The sequence below is a fragment of the Balaenoptera acutorostrata genome, chromosome 11, assembly GCF_949987535.1.
Source record: "Balaenoptera acutorostrata chromosome 11, mBalAcu1.1, whole genome shotgun sequence".
NCBI classification, from domain to species: domain Eukaryota; kingdom Metazoa; phylum Chordata; class Mammalia; order Artiodactyla; family Balaenopteridae; genus Balaenoptera; species Balaenoptera acutorostrata.
This window is the reverse complement of record NC_080074.1, coordinates 57,723,716-57,739,838: the sequence shown is the minus strand read 5'-3', so window position 1 is coordinate 57,739,838 and position 16,123 is coordinate 57,723,716. Positions and strand designations below refer to the sequence as shown.

Genomic DNA, 16,123 nt, shown 5'->3' with positions numbered 1-16,123 from the left:
ATATGCCTTTCTGCATCCAAACTTTTGATCTCTGAATTTAGTATATTTTCTTTTGCAGTCTGTATCTATTAATATTTAGCCTGTCCTTCAAGGGTAGTTCAAATTCCACCCTTTTCAATACTGTCTATCCTGATGACCCCAGCTAGAATAATCTGTTTTCCCTTTTGAATTTTCATGGCATTCCCTGATTGAATAATGTTTTTGGAACTCATATATTATCTTACTTTTCAACTTTCTATGCATTGCATGTAAACTTTCTGAAGAAAAACATGTTTACACCTTTCTATGGTATGCAATAGTCACTAAAGTGTCATACACCGTAGGCCCAGATCATCAATTGTTGAAATAAGGGACAAAGGAGGGAGAACTGGATTAACTTTGTGGGAATTGTGATACCTCATGGCTCTCCCAGCCTTCTCTTTTTATACACCACTGATACTCCAGCAGAATGATGGCTCCCTGCTGTGGTCTCTTTCCTTGATGGGGTGCATTTCCTCTTTGGGAAGCTCATAGTCCTTGCTTTACCTTGAACGTTATTATGCTTAACATCAAGTGGCATATATTGGTGGAACACTCAAAATATGAGCAGATTTTCTGCCTTTCATAGGTTAAAATGTAATACAGAACATTCTTCAGATAGCAGTATTTTGACATAGTTGGAAGATAATACTTAAGAAGCACTGTTTACCAGTGTTACGAAAATTGGCACCTTGCTAAACCTCTTTGGAGCTGTTTCCTTATCTGCAAAAGGCAGGTGGTGAAACCTCTCTTAGCAGGATTGTTGCTGTTGAAAGAAACACACATAGAGGTTACTTGGCTTATACTGGGTGCTCCAAATCAATCAGCTCCTTTCTCCCAACTAATGGCTATGGACTAAACAGTGAAAATGATTCTTACTTAGCATAGAATCAGCTAGCACTATGAGAAAACTTAACATAGTAGTTTTGTTACCTCGAGTTTTGAAAGTTATGTTTATGGAATATACATGCATTTAATCTTCAATGATTTTTTCACGATAACTGTTTCGTAATAAACTTGTAAGATCAGAACTGCATCTTTCCAGGTGCTAGTTAAACATTAAGCTAATTCTCTGATAAGAGGATTAAATGATTAAAATCAGTGGTTTCTTGGTATCCATGAGGGAAAGCCTTCAATTTCCTTTTTGTCAAATCACATATTTAGAAACTAAATATATAAGACATTTGTTTCGAGGACAAATAGCTGGGAAATTTGATTGTATGTGTATTGTATCCTTTTTCAATAGAAGATATTTATAGCTATGTATTAATTACTTAGGTAGTCAGTTTATTTTTGGTTAAAATTGAAAATTAGAAATTTTGAATTCAGACTAGTTTTAAGGTTGAGGGTGAGGTAGAGAGTGATGGAAATGTGTTTTCATGCTGCATCAGTTTGGCTTCCTGAAGAGTTTGACATACTACAAGGCTATTTCTTCAGCTTTTATTAGGAATTGGATTTATTTTCTTCCTGAGTTTAGGCTCATAGCTCAGGCAAAGACATAAGCTCTTCTGCTGCTAGAACAGGTCTTTGGGAAGAAAATATATTCCATTCTGTGCTTTTGTTTATAGCAAAATGTCAAGTCAGTTACCTACTGAACACAAACCTCAAGAATTCTGGGATCTCAAACTTGAAATAGATGGACACATCTGCCAGGAGAAGAAAATTGGTACTGGATTCGACAAGGCCTAGTAACGCAGTGTTATATTTAGATTCAGATAGCCAACAGGAAACATTATGGTTCATGCTATTATGTATTATTGTATATAACTGCCTCGTTGATCCAGTTAAAACATATATTGAGTTCTCTACATGTTCAAAGCACTGTTCTACATAGAGATTCTCGGGAAAGTAAATATAAAGAAAACCTGATTCATGACTGTAAGGAGGTTAAGTCAGTGTGTGTGTATTTGTGTGCATGTTTATATGTGTGGGTGGGGGAAGGTAGGTCAGGGATAGGGAGAATTAAAAAGGCAAATAAATGACTATAGTGTAATATAAGATACAGAGAAAGATACACAAGAGAGAGAAACAGATCTGAGAAGGGAGGAGTCACATTTTGATGGGAAGGTACCCTTGCATCTGCGCCTTAGAGGTAAACAGGGTGAGTGAGAGATGCACCAGCAGAGGGAAGGCTGGGGCCTAAGTACAAAGGCCAGGAAGGAAAGGGTCGAATTCATTGAACTTCATTGTAGGCTATGTGGATGGGAGTAAAATGGATTAAAGCTACATGGCAGAATTTGGTATTATTTCACTATGAGAGACGTTAGATTTAACAGAGTGTGATTTTAAATTTGTAACCTAAAGTGGAAAAGGGAGGGAATCATGTTTCCAACCCTGATCTTCTTTAGATTCTTTAAACCAGTCTGGGTTTCTCAGCCTCAGTATTATGGGTATCTTGGATTGGATAATCCCTTTTATAAGGATGTTTAGAGGCAACCCTGGCCTCAACCCAGGACTGGGATTAGAGGGAGGCAAGGGAGGCAGGTAAGCCATGGTTTTAAGGAGGCACTCACTCCCAGGGCCCTGTGAGCTTTAATCTTGTGTCTGGGTGACCCTAAGGGTGAGTGAGTGCCTCCTTAAATTTTGAGCCCCAGGCACCTCCCATGCCTGCCACAGTCCTGGCACTGCCTCCATCCACTAGAAGCCAGTAACACCCTCCCAGTTGTGACAGCCAAATAAGTCTCCAAAAACCTCCCAGGTTAAGAAACACTGCAGTCTTAACTGGAATAACTCAGCAGATTTCTTTTTCATTTGTAAAATGCCAAGAGGAGCAGCCAGCAGTGTGATGGAATTCAACTGAAAGATAGCAGCTAAATACAGGTACAGTTTGGGCTGAGACACACTTGGGGAGTAAGATTTGAAGAGAGAGCTGTGGGAAGAAGCTGCTGTGATTAATGGGCTGATAGGCATTGGCATTAGGAAGAGACAAGAGTTTGTATGAAAGTTACCTGAAGGTGAAGGATCCATTCTGCTGTTAATAATATACCTGACTTCTAGGCCTTGGCTGCACTGAAGAATAATAATTCTGCTGTCAATCTTCGGGTCGATATGACAAGACTTCCAAGTATGTTTTCCTGGTGCTCATATAAATGCTCAAAAAAAGTCTACAGCCTGCTTGTACTTTATTTTCTTTTTACAAAATTAGGCTGTCTTCTTGGTTAATACGTCACTGTGCTCATATTTGCTGTTATCAATTCTACTCTATTCTGTTTTCTTGGGCTCTGGGGAAGCTGTGGCACTTGGTATTGTGCAGTTTGTGCAGTGTGGTTGCCAAGATTACAGATACATCAGACCCTAGTGGACTACTAACCATATCAGTTACTATGAGATCACAAAGGCACGTAATATTGTGTGTATTTTCATGGTAGGGGTTAAATACAAGTGATATGGTTAATTAATGTTTAGCAGTAGAGTTTAAAGCCTGAAATTCCAGGTGTCTCACATTCAATAATGTGTCAACAGCACATAGCTCCATATATTTTTGTGGCACTTAACCACAAAAGTTGGTATGTGATAATAATAACAACAGTTGAGTCTTATAGCTCACTAACATCTACCAGGTAGTGTCCTATGTGTTTTATTTGCATTTATTGTTCCAATAACCTTTGGTGGTGGCTAATATTATTATCTCCATTTTATGGATATGGAAACTAAACTTAACCAGTTTCATTAACTTGCCCACAGTCATATGGTTAGGATCACTTGATTCCAGATCTGCCAACTCCTGAGTACATGTTCTTAAATATTGCTTCAGGGCTACCTGTAAATGACCTTGTAGGTTGTGCAGGGCACAACTCCAGGTGTCCGCATACACATTGTACACATTGTGAGTGCTCCAAGACTGTCCTGGTAGGTGCACACACAAAGAAGTGAATTCTAATGCTTTTAAGTGTTATTTACTTTTACATTTTTATTGCATGGTATACAGTGAGAGATGGGAACCTGGGCAGGGATTTCTTTCCCTCCCTCCCTCCTTCCTTTCTCCCTTCCCCCCTTCCCCCCTTCCTTCCTTTCTCCCTTCCTCCCTCCCTTCCTTCCTTCCTTCCTTCCTTCCTTCCTTCCTCCTTTCTTTCCAGCAAGGACATGCCTGGATGTAAATTCCATTGAGGAAAGGAGGGAATTCAACTAAAAGGTTGTTTCTTGCCTATTGTTATTTCCCATATTCTAGTGCAGCTAATGCTCTTAGGAGAATGAAACTACCCCTTTAGAAGTCCTCCTTCAGGTAGTGTTAGTGAAAATCGTATAATGCCACCCATTCTTTTTCTGAGGCCTGAGGATAGAATATTCTCTCACTATTATTTATTATTGTCATGAAGCCATTAGCTTTTGCCATTAGAAGCTATACTTATACTAAAGGTGTTACAGCTGGATGTATGAGCTCCAAATTCTCATTACATGCTGCTGACCTCTCTCTCCCTATAAATCTCAGCTTGGAGTTATCAGCCTTCTACTTGTTGGCTCTAATTGGAAAGTTCTCTGCTATATCCAGGTACAGAATGTACTATCAGAGCTTGAATTTCTGCCCCTTATTAACATTGCCTTTGTGACTTATTTCCTCAATTCTCTTTCCATTGGCAATCCGGCTGAAACAAATTCCTCAGTTTTATATACAAAGTGAGCTTGTGGTAGAACACATTACAAATCATGCAGTGCAATAAATGAGAGCACAGTCTAATACTTTTACCATTAGAGAATATTAAAATGTCCTTTACTAATTAATTATTGCACACCATTTTTTCACTTAATAATTTAGAAATAAATTCATGCATTTTTCAGCAGTTTGAAACTCATTTTACAGTTGAAAATACAAGTGTCAAGTATGCAATAGGAAATTTCATGAAGAGTTTGTGAGGAGTTGTGTTATAATTTCCTGAAACCTACCTACACTTCAAATGGTTTCTAATTTTATGGATATGGAAACTAAAGACTTTTGTGTAATCCAGAGGTGGCAAAGGGAATGTTTGTGACTTGATTCATCTATCCATCAGGAAAAATATTTCCTGAGAGAATCCTTTAGATTTCCCATATATTTAAGCTGGTGAATTTTCCAATGGTGTATCATTATATCCTTTTTTTGAAGTAGGAAGCCTATATACCATACTTAGAAACTCTTAAACACTCAAACATTTCTGTTCTAGGTTCTTTACATATGTTAATAATGACATACTAGAAATCAGTGTTACTCAGAAAGATTCATCTTAAGTGCATACTTAGAAGTATTTTTGTCTTCAGTAGATATTTAAATATTTAAACAGTTACTTCTCAAATTTCAATCAAAAAGCACTTACTCTGAAATAATCGTGTAGGGTATGCTGAATGTGAGTTTTGTTCTCCTTAGGTTTTAATTTATTTTTTCTATTAAAAATTGATTAAACAGTTTTCAAATAAATGAAGCTCAAGCTTCATGAGGCCATGAGGTAAAATGATCAAAACTGTATAATTTCTAAATTAAAATCTATGTAGAATTATGATACTTCCAAGAAATTAAACACGAATACTTCCTTTTTCCTCAAATGAACTTATTTTCCCCAGCGTTAATATCAAGAAACAATCAAATAGGACAAATTTTAATTTAGAAAAATCTTCATTATTGAAGTTTGAGGTTAAATAATCATCCTCTTTTTGCTAATGTATGGAACAAAATTTTTCCAGGCCTTTTCTGATTAAGGTATTCTACAGAACATTTAGACTATGTGCTTCTCTTATATTTGGTGACAAAACATGTGTACAAAATAGGAATTTATTATTGGATGTTGTTACTTTCAGAATTATAGGGGTGCTGGGCAAATTCAGCTGAAGAGACAATAGGTATATTAAAAGATCAACTGAGGCATATTAAAATTCTTAAGAATTTGAGCAAAAAGCTATTGGAATTAGCACCAAACCAGAAGAGGTTAGGAGTGCTCCACCAACAGGAGCCTAGGAGACACTTTTATAGAGAAAAAGCAGAAGCAAAGTAAGGAAGTTGTTGGCTGGCCCTGGCTTACAGCCTATTGGCTGCTTGTGATTGGTTGTCTTTAGTGTTTTGGTTTCATAACCGTGAGGCACTTACAGGCATAGATTTTGGTTTGCGTACATAGACCTCCACAGCATTACAGCCACCACAGTCTAACGGCCTCCCTGTTGAATTAATTTAACAAGAAGTACCCACTTTGGATATGTATTATATTATGAATTTGATTGCATGGATTTAAGAGAGATTTCAGCTTTCATGTAGCATCAAACACACTGTGTTAATCCAAATGTTACTCTCTGAGCGCATAGACCTGACATTATTTTTCAGATAATATGTAGATTGTGAGAAAATAATTCCTGATTTTGAAAACTTAGAAAATTTTGTTCCTATTTCCAAAATGGATCTGTGCTAGTCAAGTACCACTGACCTCTTTGCTCATTTCTTTATATAGAAAATGGAGACCATGGTTAAGAATAGTCAGCTTCTACCTTTTGAGTATTAAAGAAGAAACTATCACCAAGTCACACCGCTCAATTGTAAATGTGGTCTTTTCTGGTTTAGTAGAAAGGTTATCTTTGCTTCAACCTCAGATTGCCCTTAGTAAAAGAAGCAGCTCCCATTCTGATCTTTTTGTGTGCACATTGGAAGACAAAGGAAGAAATGTGTCACAAATATTAAAAACTGTTAAAAGTGCATAAATTTAGGATACCACTAAATGTTAATCTGTAATCTGTAATACCCACATAAATGTCTCGGGCTCCAAGGACACTAACAGAATGCATTTGGGGACAAGAGAATTTTTTCCCCAAATACTTTTAATACAATAATAATCTGATATTTTATAGTGACTAGTCATTTCTGCCTCTTTGCCTCCCTGCTCTTTAATCATTCTATTTCTCCGTTTCCTCCGTCTTCTTTCTGTCTTGGCATTCCCCTATAAATAGGAATGTATTCTATTATCGTGGTCATTGCCTTTTTTTTTTTAAGTTGCCATTATTTTCCAATCTTGTGATTCTTATTTTATAGGAACTACAATTCTGGGTGGAGGAAGAATTTTAAAAATAAAGTTTTTAATAGTACTTCCTTTTCTGTTGTATTTCAGTGGGTTAATAACTTTTTCTGAAAAAAATATAATTGATAGTGCTATGTGTTATCAAGTGCTAAGCTGTCTGCAAGTGGTATATCATTTTATTGTTTCAATGACCTATGAAGTATTTCTATTTTGGAAAGGAAGAAACTTTGACTTTCAGAAGGTTAACTGAATTTTCCAAATTCACATAGCTTGTTAGTGGTTGGCCCAAGAAAAGACAGATCCTGACTCTTAATTCTTAAATATTCTGCAAGTAATTCTTGGATCTCTTAGAATTAAGCATTACTTAAATATTTTCGCAGTACATCAAGTATAAATATTGAAACCTCTTCCATGATAATCTTTTAGAAAAAAAAGTTTATACGTTTCTAAGAAAGTATACTAGAATCTCTGATAGCTGTGTTTGCTTATAATTAACATAGGAAACATAGTATTAAGTACTTGTATGAATATCAAATTATAAGAACAGCAAAAGTATTTTCATGTGTTCATATTTCTGTACCTTATCTATTAATACATGAGTTGCATTATATCTTGGTTGTTCACATGATCTGAATTAGCATAGTTCTGTTTTCAGCTTCAAATACTGATTTGGTAGTTTGCAATCCAATCCAGTTTTTATCTATCATTGGGAAGTATCAACTCAGTAATACACACTTGACCAAATTTTATAATCCTTTAGGCTCATGGGCTGTGACCTTGAAGCCTTTAAAAAATATGTTGGTTTTGTTTTCCAAAGATTCTTAGCAACTCCAAGACTTGGTCCAGGATTTGAAAGCTAATTTTTCATAATGCTCTTGCAATTCTTACCATCTTTCTTCGATTTTATCATTCCCTATCCTGGAAATTAGTCTTTAGTTTGCTCTGTTAGTTTTTGTTTGCTACAGTGTATTGTTGTGCTCCTGTCTTATTCCTCCTCTTATAATGTTCTTACAGATATTACTGTTTATATGCAATAAAACAAACACAAAAACAACCCAAAACTACAACACAAACTCTGTGATAGTGAGGGAGTTGAAACCATGCTGTATGACCAAAGTGATCTAGGAAAAGACAGTGTTGCCAGCAAAGAATGGCAGCCATTGTCACTGGCTCATTCTCATCATGGGCTTAAAATTCACATTTCTACTTACAGCACCATCAGCAGATGCTAACCCATATCTCAGCCTTGTGCCAAATTGAAATGCTTGTAAGGAAACTCAGAAATACTGCTAGAAACGAAGGAGGCGTTAGACTTATGCAATTTGTAAGCAGACCGAAAGGAAATTTGTGATTTACTCTTTGTTTTTAATATTTGACTTTTGGGGGAGGGTGGATTTCATGATTGCAACTTATACGTTCTATTTAAATTTTGGTGACTGTCCCTTTTTTGTCATTGGAAATAATATGTTAACTTGAACTCTGCACTCTGACAGAAAAAAACACCTTAGAATTTCATTTTTCCAAACATGGAGATTGTTCTTTTCATCTGCTACAAGAAATTAAATGACTGAGATTCTGAAAATAATGTAGTGCTTTCTCTAAAATACTCTTGGATTCCATCTACCCAAATAACACAAGGATCCATGCCACCGTTGGCTACTAAAGCCATTTATCATGCCAAATGTTTGCAATTGTGTAGGATTTATTTCAATGATTCTTTTTTTCTTTTTTACCATTTGACTGACAGATGTAATGAAAGTCATTGGCAGCCCCTATCAAAAACAAGTGCTGCTGTGTATTAACAACTGAAAATACCCCTTTCATCTTGGCAACCTAATAGAGAGCCTGATACTCTAAATGTCTTCTCAAAAAGAAAAAAAAAAAAAAAATTTTAAAAAGAATATTTTGGTGCTTAGGCAAAGTCTCCTCAGAAACCTTTAAACGTCTGTTGTACAGGTTTTTTGAGAGGAGCCGCGTGTATGAAAAATGACTTACATGGGCAAATTGAGAATTCTAAACAGGTTTCTAGTTGAACAAAACACTGAGGGCAACATTTGTATAGAAAAATTTTTTGGTATATGTTTGTTTATTTATTTATTTTTACAGTTGACCCTTGAACAACAGGGGTTTGAACTGCGCTGGTCCACTTCTACAGGGATTTTTTTCGATAAATACATACTAGAGCACTACACAACCTGTGGTTGGTTGAATCTGTGGATACGGAACCGCGGATACAGAGGAACTGCGGGTACGGAGGGCAGTAACTTATAAGTTATACTGAGATTTTCAACTGCATGGAGGCTCAGTGCCCCTAACCCCTCAGCATTGTTTAAAGGTGGATTGTACACACACGTATTACTTGAAACAATCTTGTATAAACTCTTTAAGCTTTTTCTCTGCCTTTAAATTGCAGCTGTGGTAGCTGCCAGGATACGTTGTAGTCAAATAGCACACACAAAGTATTTACTTAGGTAAATCTGTATCTAGCACCCACCTCGTCCATCTCAGAGGCCTTCCCCAATCACATTAGCTAAAAGAACCATTTCCCCCAACCCCTTATTCCTATGATACTTTTAAAAAAATTTACCTCATACAAAGCAATCCTTTTAATTTGTCCGCTTGTATCTTCTACTAGGGCAGAGTACAGTGTGTGTTGATTTTCTGCCAGAGTCTCCTGAGTCTAGTCTTATACATAACATGCATTCATGCACTATTCATTCATTCAAAAATAATTCTTAGTACTTACTTGTCTTGAGATGGGGAAAATGTGACGAACAAAAAAAAATGAAGTCCCTGCCCTTATGGGACACAAAACTCTTTGTATTAAAAAGTACATTTTTTTTGATAGTCCCAGATTTATTCTATAACTGTGCAATAGTTTCTAGGGCTCTTATTATATATGTGTCAGAATAGAAATAAAGCTAGTCTCTTTTTTTTTAATGTTCCCTTTATAACTTTTCTTCCAGGGAGTCACTTTAGCATGGGTAAACATTATCGGTTATCATTGTTTCTTACTTTCTCCATTTGTGAAAAGAGGGAGCCAATTCCAATGCTTTTCTATAGCCTAGGGCTTAATAAACCATTATCGATTGTGCTTTCCAATGTGTGTCAGTTTCCCTTTATAGAGAGCCTTTCTGGCCTTTTCCTAGGTGTTACTAATAAGGCTGTTTAGAGTTTTGTTTGGTGGGAAGATGTGCAGTAATACTAATAGTCCACCGTTTTGGAATATCAGTATTCTATCCAAGTGACCTGAAACACTGAATAAAAGTCTAACAAAACAGACGTTTCCTAATGTTGCTTTAAATGGTATTAAGAAAAAAATGTTTGAATTTACAGATTTTTTTTTAAATTAAATTTATTTATTTTATTTTTGGCTGCGTTGGGTCTTTGTTGCTGCATGCGGGCTTTCTCTGGTTGCAGCAAGCGAGGGGCTACTCTTCGTTGCAGTGTATGGGCTTCTCATTGCAGTGGCTTCTCTTGTTGCAGAGCATGGACTCTAGGTGCATGGGCTTCAGCAGTTGTGGCGCGGGGGCTCAGTAGTTGTGGCTCGCGGGCTGTAGAGCGCAGGCTTAGTAGTTGTGGCTCGCAGGCTCTAGAGCACAGGCTGAGTAGTTGTGGCTCACGGGCTTAGTTGCTCCACAGCATGTGGGATCTTCCCAGACCAGGGCTTGAACCCATGTCCCCTGCATTGGCAGGCAGATTCTTAACCACTGAGCCCCCAGGGAAGCCCTGAATTTACAGATTTTTAAGATTGTAACCTTAATTTATTTTAACTTAAACACAGTCTAATATAAAACCTTTCCTACCCATTTTTGTGCTGGAGTAATACTTTATGAACTGATGTTACAAGAGCTGCAAAAGTTGCTGTCTTAGCGTTTCCTGTATGAATACACTGTCATTTGTTTCTTTGCTTCATACTGACCCTTGGGCCTGGAATGTCCTTCCCCTTTTCCTTTTAGTTCACTGGTTCCTTTCTATCTTTTAAGAAACATTGCTTTTTCTAGGATTCTGTCCCTGTCCTTACTTACCTGAGGCTGGTTAGTTATCATAAAGCCATGCACATTGTTATTTCTCAGTGTTTTCATAAAGCCATGAGCGTAGTTATTTCCTGTATCACATTTTTCATAATTATTTATTTCTAGCTTTGCATCCCCTAATTAGTCTGTGAGCTCTTTGATACTAGAGACTTTATCATGCTCTGGTTTGTAACAATCTAACCCAACACAGTGTCTGGCACACAGATTGTCGCAGACTTTTCGGGCAGCTATAACAAAATACCACAGACTGGGCAGCTTATAAACAACAGAAATTTATCTTTTATAGTTCTGGAGGCTGGAAGTCTGAGATCAGGGTGCAGCATGGTCAGATGAGGGCCCTCTTTCAGGTCGCTGATTTCTTGTATCCTCATATGGTGGGGGAAGTGAGCTAGCTTTCTGGAGACTCTTTTATAAGGGCCCTAATCCCATTCCTAAAACCCTTCCAAAGGCCCTACCTCCTAATACCATCATCTTAGGTTTTAGATCTTCAACATAGAATTTTGGGAGACACAGACATTCAGAACAGAGCATAGATCATGCGCAGTATATGTCCATAAATGGATGAATAAAAATTAAGGATTAAGATTGGATCCAATTCTTTGTGCAGAGGATAGAGCCTCAAAGAAGGTATAGTCCAGAAGGGAGAATACAATTCAGCAATGATTACTTTTTCCATTGTGATAATGGCTGAAGTTATGAAATATAGGGGCAATAATGAAATGAAAGTTGACTAGGGAAGAGCATGCAATTTAGGCCAGAAAATTGAACTGACAGTGAATTCAGATTATGGTTATGGGGACCAATTGAGAAGGATTCTTGAATGCTTATGAAGAATTTGCAAGGAGTGTACAGAGTAAAGAATGATGAAACTTAATTGAAAATAACTTGTTGAAACTTTATAATAATTGGGAAAATAGACACGAAGGTGTTGGAAAATTCATTTTAATGCTGTAAATTATTGATGAATTATCACTGCTAGCATATGCTCAAAATAGATTTATGTTGTCAATTTTTAAAAGCCCTTGGATAATTTAGATTAATATAATTCACTTAAAATCTATATAAAATATTAATAAGTGACATTACCCACCACATTAAGACCTTGCTCCATGTCATGGGCTGTGCTGCATACTTTTGTATGCATTATCTTTAATACTTAATCCAGTGCAATTGTTCACATTTTACAGATGAGAAAACAGAGGGTTAGAGAGTTCATTCCACTTGTCTTTGATCACACAATTCATTAAATACCAGATCTGGCATTAAATCCATTCCATTTGAATTGAAAGTTTGTGCCTCATTACACTATACTGTAATATATGCCAATGAGTCTCTGAAGTACATATACATTTTCAGCATGAGTTTAAAGTGTCAAGCATAAGTGTATATAATTTAGTTATCTTTTATGTGGTCACTCATTCATTCATTTATTCATTCATCAAACATTCATTGTCTCTCTAGGCACTGAGCAAGGTACTGCATATAAAACACATTCGCATGCTCTTTTGGAATTTATAGTGGAAGACAAAGGCATTTAGAAATATAAATAACTATGTAATAACAATCTTGATAAATGCTATGAAGAAAAATACAGTGCCTTTTGTTAAGTAGATTACAGAGCAGGGTTCACATGTACTTACTTTCCTGTGGGCAAATGTAATTAGATTTACAATATAGCTTACTGTAACTCAAGAAGATGCTTAAAATAGCTCTAGATAAGTGGTACCGCACCAGTGTAATCAAGCCGAACAGTTTGAAAACATTGCTCTTCCAGCAGTCTTTCGACAGTACAAAGGGAATTTTGGTGAATTGAAGAAAATTGTGATGTTACACCTAACAGGTTTTGAAACTTTGCCAAATGTCATGTCTGTATTTCAGCTTTGGAAGGTGACTTTGGAACTATCTCTACAATGACCTACATCTGTTCACAAAAGATAATAAATATCCATGAAGATGATTATTGCACTGCCCTTTAGAGAGCAGTATCTATCCTGCTGCAACTCTGAGTATGTGGGAGATTCTGAACTAGAAATATTGAGAGAGTATTCGATAAGTTTGAATATTTGGCTTCATGTATTGCTAACATTTGGCATAAAATCTGAAGAGCAGTAAAACAGGAGAATTTATATCATTTAAGACCTAATAAAGCTGAATGGCCAAACTAAAAAAACAACCAAAAACATTTTTAAAAGGCAAACAAAGCAAGGCAAAACAACGTGAAACTTAACCAGATGTTAATAGCAACTTAGGTCCTGCCTTTATTGTAGTTCAAAGGTTATGACAGCCTAAATTTCAGTTTCAGAAGTTACCTTAGGCCTGTGTTATAATGATGTTATAAGTAACTGGCACTTAAGGAATTTGTGAAAATTGCAGAAAAAGCAAGGTCAATGATCTCTGTTGTTTTTTTTTTTTCTCATCAACAAATGTGTGTTGTAGTTTGACTTTTCTTTCTGCCTTCTCCGTTCAAAATCTGTTCATAAACCGATGGAAAACTGGTAATTTCCTGACAGTTGGAGGTACTTTTGTAATTATCTGTAAATCTGAAAGGCTTGAGACTCTATTTATTAGCTGTCAGGGAGCCATTGAAATGCTTTTCATGAAATAAGTGGAAATGTATGTTAAAGATAGAAGTTAAGCAAGAAATCCGATAGCATAATTGAAACTCATTGTCGTCTATCAACTCTATAGGTATTGTAAGGCTTCCCTATTATCACCTTTCCTGAGAGTTCCTTATCCTGTCAGTACTTCCCAGTATCCTCTCCTTTGTCTTTGTTTCCTCCTCTCACAAAAGAGGAATTGTTAAGTTGGGTCTTGAGGAATAAATAGGAGCTTTGCTAACAGAAAAGTGAGAAAAGGATTCCTTGATAGGCACTGACCTCTACCAAGGCAGTAAAGACATGAAGGTATGAAACAGCATGGATTAAGCTGACAACTGAATTAATTCAGTGTTGTTAAAACATATAGTGCAAGGGAAGAAGTGACAGTAGAGGAGAACGATGGGGGGAAAGGGTCAAAACAGATGACAAAACCATCCAAGATCAAGAAGAACATATCGTATATTAGGTGAGGGCCTATTTGGTGACCAGGAAGGGGCTTACCTCTACTACCAGGACAGGAGGGAATGAATGAAGGACTAATAGAGATACAGAAATGTGCACAGATAAGACCACATTTGTGAGATTTCATGCCTGGTCTGATGGTTTTCATTTTCTTTGCAAATAAGAAGCCTGGTCAACCACAGGAGATGACAGAGTGGTTAGGAAACTTGAGGAGAGGAAGCTGTTTAGAACTGTATTGGAAAGGAGAGGAAGGTACCAAGAGGTGTGAAAAAAGCTTGCTGGAGAGGCACTGAGAGTCCTGCTAAAACTGAAATCTATGAATGTGTATTGGCATCCATCTGTGCAGTTAATTTATTTTTTTAAAGCTCTACTTAGTACTCTAATTGTAGGGCCGATTTTGAGTTTGGAATTTTCAGGTTCCTTGTTGCCAGAAGACAAAGTTGACTTGAGCACACTGATGATTATAGATGATATTAATATTTATTGAGTGCTTAATGTGCTAGGAATTGTGCTTAGTACATTAGGGACATTGCCACATTTATTCCCCTCTTTCCTATGAAGTATAAGTATTATTCCCATTTTAAAAAACAAACTGAGAATCCTGTTAAGTAATTTTCCCAAGATATTTTACCAATGAGAATCAGAACTAGGATCTGAATGAAGATCAACATTGCAGCTGAGTAGAAAAAAAATTGAGGTTAAAAAGCGCTAATAGTTTGGGAGACGATGTAAGTGTCAAAGCAGTGGAAAATTTCAAGGAAATTCCAGGACACAATTGATGGAAATAAGGTTTTTAGTGTTGTATAAAAGATGGGAGCTAATTGGGAATTGGAATGTCAATGTTTAAGACGCAGTAGTAGAAGCATTCAGAGTACCCATTAGCTTCAAGTTGGAAGTGAGTTACTGAAAGGAGAGTAGAAGTGGAGGCTGTGGATTCTCTGGCTAGGTTATTGATCACAGTGCATGATTATTGATCATCAGTATTGATTTTGGTGAAACTTTGGAGTGAAGAGAAATGGATTTTGAAGAAATGATCTGAAGGATGATAAGTCCTAGTTTTCAGGATGATATAACTTGATGAAATGAACTTAAATGAAGAAAGATTTCTTTGCATGAGTTGAAACAGTAATGACAGTAAGATGTAGAGTGGAACTAGGATTATGGTGAGCCTCTGTTCTGGACCTAATGATATGGAATTAGCATGTATTCAAGAGGACTCAATTTAAGTCAGGTCTCCAAGGAGAAAAGATCGTGGAGGGAATGCAATGTCTAGGTTAGGAATAAGGAAATTTATTTGAAAAAATGGGAGCTCTAGAGGATACAGTGAAAAATATGGGGAAGGACATCAAGAGGGGTGGGGTAGGTGGAGAGTATGAACCAATAGGAAAAAATACACAGTGTAGTTGTGTGAGTATGAGACTGAGAAAGAGGATTAGTGATGAGAGGAAACAGTTAATTTAGGGCCTGAGAGTATGAGAGACAGAGGCATCAGTGGAATTTGATGGCTTCAAATTTGTAAATGGAGCTTTGGTTTAAAGGTGTTTCGCTGTTTTGATTCCAAATAGTGCCATGATTTGACTTCAACCACATTAATATTTGAGTGGAGTGTGGCGCTATCCAAAGTTCTGTAGGTGTTGAGCTGGTGGAGGTACCTTGCTGGTCAGTCGTTCAATATAAGATTTGGATTAAAAATAACTGGATTTATGCTTCTGGTTCTGTCACCTGCTTAATAATATTTTACTTAAAAAATCTAATATTGATATTATTATATATTACTTAGGCATATTTTTCTAATATTTCACTTATTCAAAGCATCACACTGTATTAATATTTAGTGTTTAGGATTGTATATCATCATCTTTTGATTATTAGGACAGGTTCCTACTTAATGATGTTAATTTCTATTGCTGTATTTAAAAACAACATAGTCTTAACTAAGCACTTGAATAACTGTAACACAAATTAAGAAATATAAATGTGGTCTGTAGATTTACTTTTTCCAAAATGTACGGAAAAGAAAGGTGGCTTATAGAAAATAAAG

At 36.5% G+C, this 16,123-nt stretch overlaps 1 protein-coding gene across 15 annotated transcripts in view; it reads left to right on the top strand.

Annotated features, from left to right (window-relative positions):
* The window catches only part of SLC16A7 (solute carrier family 16 member 7), a 176,619-nt gene that overhangs the window by 35,729 nt on the left and 124,767 nt on the right, over positions 1-16,123 (top strand). For 3 of the 15 annotated variants that reach the window (XM_007179727.2, XM_007179722.2, XM_007179717.2), the window contains exon 1: positions 2,690-2,838. The exons of the other annotated variants lie outside the window; for them this stretch is intronic. The gene's annotated coding sequence lies outside the window, so the exon portion shown is untranslated. Of the gene's footprint in view, positions 1-2,689; positions 2,839-16,123 lie in introns of those variants that run through there. 15 annotated transcript variants of the gene reach the window in all.